The sequence below is a fragment of the Lissotriton helveticus genome, chromosome 12 (genome assembly GCF_964261635.1).
Source record: "Lissotriton helveticus chromosome 12, aLisHel1.1, whole genome shotgun sequence".
In the NCBI taxonomy this organism is placed as follows: Eukaryota; Metazoa; Chordata; class Amphibia; order Caudata; family Salamandridae; genus Lissotriton; species Lissotriton helveticus.
The window spans coordinates 131,722,358-131,728,883 of record NC_136073.1 but is presented as its reverse complement, the minus strand read 5'-3'; the positions used below and the strand labels follow the sequence as shown (position 1 = coordinate 131,728,883).

The following is a 6,526-nucleotide window of genomic DNA, read 5'->3' as shown; positions in this document are numbered from 1 at the left end:
TGGAGCCCTAGCTGGGATCCGGGAGGCAAATGGCACCTCATCGGGTCTTCCAGGGAAGTTCGGCCATCTGGTCCCCCCCATAGGAAAGCGTTTCGGGCGACCAGATGGCCGAGGGAATCTGGGCGATCAGATGGCCGGGCATGGAGGTGAAGCCGCCTGGACTCTTCCCCACCCCGTCCCGGGACGAAGAGGAAAACCCAGGCACTTTGCCCATGCCGTTGGCCTGGAGACCTGGACGCCCCGGGGGACGACTGCCCGGGACGCATGGAGCCCGTCCTGGGCACTTTGACATGCCGTCGGCCTGGAGCCACGGACGCCCGGGGGGGAGGTCTACCGTGAAAACCATGGAGCCCGACCCGGGCACTCTGCCCATGCTGTTGGCCTGGAGACCCGGGGGACAACTGCCCGGGACGCATGGAGCCCGTTCTGGGCACTTTGACATGCCATCGGCCTAGAGCCACGGACGCCCGGGGGAGGACTACCGTGAATACCATGGAGCCCGACCTGGGCACTCACCCATGCCGTTGGCCTGGAGACCCGGGGGACGACTGCCCGGGACGCATGGAGCCCGTCCTGGGCACTTTGACATGCCGTCGGCCTGGAGCCATGGACAGCCAGGGGAAGAATACCAGGAAAACCATGGAGCCCGTCCCGGGCACTCGGCCATGCAGTGGAGAAGTGTGGCTCAATGGTTAGAGCGGCAGACCCTGATGCAGAGGTCTAGCCCGGGACCAGGGTTCAATTCCCCGCCTCGGCGGGTCTTGGGCTCAAAATTCCACGGACCCCATAATTCTCACCTCGGTGCCTATTCCAATGATAAATTTACATTTTACATGCCGCCGGCCTGGAGCCACGGACGCCCGGGGAGGACTACCGTGAAAACCATGGAGCCCGACCTGGGCACTCGCTTATGACGTTGGCCTGGAGACCCGGACGCCCCGGGGGACGACTGCCCGGGACGCATGGAGCCCGTCCTGGGCACTTTGAAATGCGCCGGCCTGGAGCCACGAACGCCCAGGGGAGGACTACCGTGAAAACCATGGAGCCCGACCCAGGCACTCTGCCCATGCCGTTGGCCTGGAGACCCGGGGGACAACTGCCCGGGACACATGGATCCCGTCCTGGTCACTTTGACATGCCGTCGGCCTGGAGCCACGGACGCCCGGGGGAGTACTACAGTGAATACCATGGAGCCCGACCTGGGCACTCACCCATGCCGTTGGCCTGGAGACCTGGGGGACTACTGCCCCGGACGCACGGGGGGACGACTGCCCGGGATGCATGGAGCCCGTCCTGGGCACTTTGACATGCCGTCGGCCTGGAGCTACGGATGCCCGGGGGAGGACTACCATGAAAACCCTGGAGCCCAACCCGGGCACTCGGCCATGCCATCGGACTGGAGCCCCGGACGCCCGGGGGAGGACTACTGTTAAAACCATGGAGCCCGTCCGGGGCAATCGGCCATGCCGTCGGCCTGGAGCCACGGACACCCAGAGTAAGAATACCAGGAAAACCATGGAGCCCGTCCCGGGCACTCAGCCATGCAGTGGAGAAGTGTGGCTCAATGGTTAGAGCGGCAGACCCTGATGCAGAGGTCTAGCCCGGGACCAGGTTTCAATTCCCCGCCTCGGCGGGTCTTGGGCTCAAAATTCCACGGAACCAATAATTCTCGCATCGGTGCCTATTCCAATGATAAATTTACATTTTACATGCCGATGGCCTGGAGCCACGGACGCCCGGAGAGGACTACCGTGAAAACCATGGAGCCTGACCTGGGCACTCGCCTATGCCGTTGGCCTGGAGACCCGAACGCCCTGGGGGACGACTGCCCGGGACGCATGAAGCCCGTCCCGGGCACTCGCCCATGCCGTCGGCCTGGAGCCCTGGACACCCAGGGGAGGAATACCGGGAAAACCATGGAGCCCGTACCGGGCAATCAGCCATGCCATCGGCCTGGAGCCCCGGACGCCCGGGGGACAACTGCCCGGGATGCATGGAGCCCGTCCTGGGCACTCCGCCATGCCGTCGGCCTGGAGCCCTGGACACCCAGGGGAGGACTGCCGTGAAAACCATGGAGCCCGTCCCGGGCAATGGGCCATGTCGTCGGCCTGGAGCCCTGGACACCCAGGGGAGGAATACCGGGAAAACCATGGAGCCCGTCCCGGGCACTCGCCCATGCCGTCGGCCTGGAGCCCTGGACACCCAGGGGAGGAATACCGGGAAAACCACCTTCCCTGCCCGACTTGCGCTAGATGGCTCTCCAACATAAGGAATGTTCCAACACCTTCCCTGCCCGACTTGCGCTAGATGGCTCTCCAACATAAGGAATATTCCAACACCTTTACTGCCCGACTTGCGCTAGATGGCGCTCCAACATAAGGAATATTCCAACACCTTTCCTGCCCAACTTGCGCTAGATGGCGCTCCAACATAAGGAATATTCCAACACCTTCCCTGCCCAACTTGCGCTAGATGGCGCTCCAACATAAGGAATGTTCCAACACCTTCCCTGCCCGACTTGCGCTAGATGGCGCTCCAACATAAGGAATGTTCCAACACCTTCCCTGCCCGACTTGCGCTAGATGGCGCTCCAACATAAGGAATATTCCAACACCTTTACTGCCCGACTTGCGCTAGATGGCGCTCCAACATAAGGAATATTCCAACACCTTTCCTGCCCAACTTGCGCTAGATGGCGCTCCAACATAAGGAATATTCCAACACCTTCCCTGCCCAACTTGCGCTAGATGGCGCTCCAACATAAGGAATGTTCCAACACCTTCCCTGCCCGACTTGCGCTAGATGGCGCTCCAACATAAGGAATATTCCAACACCTTCCCTGCCCGACTTGCGCTAGATGGCGCTCCAACATAAGGAATATTCCAACACCTTCCCTGCCCAACTTGCGCTAGATGGCGCTCCAACATAAGGAATGTTCCAACACCTTCCCTGCCCCACTTGCGCTAGATGGCGCTCCAACATAAGGAATATTCCAACACATTCCCTGCCCAACTTGCGCTAGATGGCGCTCCAACCTAAGGAAAGAATAGTTTTGGAATTTTCAAATTGCGTTTCGGTATTTACAGAATCGCAAAACGATTGTTTGATACATCCGGCCCTATAAGATGTAGCCTTATTTTTGTTTTTAGGAGAGAATGTGCCTGCTGAAAAAAACATTATTTTTAAAAAGTGCATTGCTGGATATCAGGAATTTGCTGTGGAACACCTTGAAAACTTTCATACAGATTATTTGCACAAAACTTACAGTCAGTTGTTGTGGCCGAGTGGTTAAGGTGATGGACTAGAAATCCATTGGGGTACCCCCGCGCAGGTTCGAATCCTGCCAACAACGAGAAACTTTTTAACATCGGCTACAATTTCAGAAGTTAACCTTTAGAATTTCTTCCATGTCAGTTTTATAAATAGGTGGCTTATTTTGGTGTCACTATTGCCCTTTCACATATTTATTATCGCTACCCCTTTCATATCTTTGCTATAACTCTCGTCCTACATTAGCGCTGGTGCAAACACTTCAAATTATTATACCCTGGCTCTCGCAGTCATGCCATTCATGCACTTGAAACTTACTTTACAAATAAAAGAAGCAAATAGAAAAATAAAACAAAAGTGCTTGCTGGATTAGGCAAACACACTTCATAAAACTGCATTTTCTTTTCTATTCTCCCCGTGTTACAAGCTTAACTGCTCCCTGTGTAATTTCTCTTAGCCTGCTGTCCCAGGAAGAGAATTTTATCTACAGGCTCTTTCCGTGTTTTTTTTCTAGTCTTTCTTTGCCTTTTCTTAGATTTGTAACTGTTCCTTTACGTGCTCTATTTAGGCGCCATTAATCTCATTTGAGCTCCTTGTACCTGCTGCTGTTTTCTCCACACCTCATACTGCCTTTTGCCTCTTTCTCTCTTTCTCTGAGGTTGGTGGCTACTTTCCAAAGCTTCTGATGCCCCAATGTTCCTTCATCTTGTTGTCAGACGTGAATTGGAAAAGCAACCAAATTAACAAGCCTTTACCACTCATACATGGCAGAGGTTTATACTTTAATTCAATGAGCTAAGAAAAGCGTGTTGTGGGGCCCCTACGAGCCATGGTGCTTGCTTCATCATAATTAGGCACGCAGTTAGTAGCCACAGCTCTGATCATGGGTCACTGAGGTCAGTCTCAATAATTCCTCAAAAACCTAACCATGCAGTCCCCCCCTAACTGTGTAGTTAACTTGCTTTACTGCTGTTTGTGTGATTAGCTGGGAGGAGCTCACGGCAGCATCCTCCCTATAAAAGTGTAGATGGACCGCTCCTTAACTCTTTCTTGCTTCACATACAGATGGCTTGAGGAGGTACAGGGGAGATGCAGGTCTACTAGACAGAATAGAAGATCTGCGCCAGGTGTGTTTCTCTGCATTGGTGTCCCATCACAGGCCCACAAGTGTATGTGTGATCTTTGACTCCTGGCAGTTCACAAGCAGGCGGCCAGGAAACGGTTTCAGCCTATCAACCACTGAGGAGACAAAGCCTTTGTATAAGGAATGAGGAAGCAATGAACACATTCAGCCTATCACAGGAGTTCCCTGAGTGTTCCGAATTATAAATTCTCCATGTCACTGTATGTTATTGAGCCCAAGTAGCTCGCCGTGATCGTCTCGTTGTTAGTACTCTGCGTTGTGGCCGCAGCAACCTCGGTTCGAATCCCAGTCACAGCATTGTGGTTGGCAATGTCGCGGCAGTTGGGTTTTTCTTTTACAGAATTACCAAATGTACCAGTTGTTTTTGTAAAATGTCTATTAAAAACAGATCCTTTAAAATATTTAAACGATCTAACGACAAATTATTTAAACACACATGATTATAAGATGTAGCTATATTGTACCTACTGACATAAATTATCGTTCTTGAAACTATTTGCGGTGGGGGGAATGGAGCTCTCCCCCATGCCAATCAGAATGCAGATGAATGCAGTTGCAGTTGAGTGACCTGTGTTGTGGCTGTCTAGAGGGAATGCACAAATGTAGCTGTCTCGCAGCCCAATCCAGACGTCAATTGGAGACAGGTTTTCAGGCAAATAGAGCAGTAAGTGCAGAGAAATGCTCACTCTCTAAGAATGGCATTTATAAAATAGTAAAGTTAAATCCAACCTCACCAGTAAATAGGATTTATCAATAATTAAATAAAGCTTCTCCTCTCTGATATGGAATTACCCCCCCAAAAAGTATAAGGGAATACCCAATGCTAACCTATGAGAGGGGCAGACCTCTCAGTAGTGAAAAATGTAATAGACTGTTTGGTACTACCAGGACATGCAAACTACCACAGTACATTTCTTACCTTTTACGTACATAGCATGATGCCCCTAGGACTACCTAGGGCCTACCTTAGGGGTTAATTATATGTAATAAAATTGGAGTTTAAGGGCTGGCAAGTAGTTTTAAATGGCAAGTCGAAGTGGCAGTACACTGCAGCACAGGCACTGCAGTAGCAGGCTTGAGACAGGTTTGAAATGCTACTTCTTTGGGCGGCACAATCAGTCCCTGGGTATATGGTATACCACTTTACAAGGGGCTTTCAAGTAAATTAAATCTGTCAGTCAGGTATACTCCAATTACACACATGATTAGGGAAGAAGCACGTGCACTTCAGCACTGATTAGTAGCGATAAAGTGATCAGAGTCCTAAGGCCAACAAAAAGATACAGCAAAATGCGTAGGTGAAAAGCAATAAGGTAGGGTGGAGGCCACCTTAAGAATGCAAGGTCTAAAAAAAAAAACTACGGATAACATGAGTAAAACATCAGGTTTCTCTACGGCATTTGGTGAGACAAGTGTGCCTTCTTTTATCTTCCATAAATGCAATCTTTCCCTGACCCCTTTATTATATAGCTCTTCAAGTAAAAAAGATAAAGCACTTACAAAGGAGCCTCAAATACTCAAAGATGGTAGACTTCTGTAATATGGGCCATAGACTAAAAGCAGCACGAAAACAGAGTGCAATAGGGTCCCAAAAACTTGAGTGCCACATGAGAGTATGCATGAAAGCCTATCCTTTTCCAAACTAGAGATATACTCATGCAATTTTTGTTTTTATGAGAGAATGTGCCTGCTGAAAAAAACATTATTTTTAAAAAGTGCATTGCAGAATACCAGGAATTTGCTGTGGGACACCTTGAAAACTTTCATACAGATTATTTGCACAAACCCTACAGTCAGTTGTGGCCGAGTGGTTAAGGTGATGGACAAGAAATCCATTGGGGTCTCCCCGTGCAGGTTCGAATCCTGCCAACAACGAGAAACATTTTAACATCGGCTACAATTTCAGAAGTTAACCTTTAGAATTTCTTCCATGTCAGTTTTATAAATAGGTGGCTTATTTTGGTGTCACTATTGCCCTTTCACATATTTATTATCGCTACCCCTTTCATATCTTTGCTTTAACTCTCGTCCTACATTAGCGCTGGTGCAAACACTTCAAATTATTATACCCTGGCTCTCTCAGTCATACCATTCATGCACTTGAAACTTACT

General features: G+C 50.5%; 1 non-coding gene across 1 annotated transcript; it reads left to right on the top strand.

The window, feature by feature from the left end:
* The first annotated feature begins 3,270 nt into the window (after positions 1-3,270).
* TRNAS-AGA (transfer RNA serine (anticodon AGA)) lies at positions 3,271-3,352 on the top strand. The gene has a single exon. It is a non-coding gene; the product is annotated as a tRNA-Ser (tRNA).
* The last annotated feature ends 3,174 nt before the right edge of the window (positions 3,353-6,526 follow it).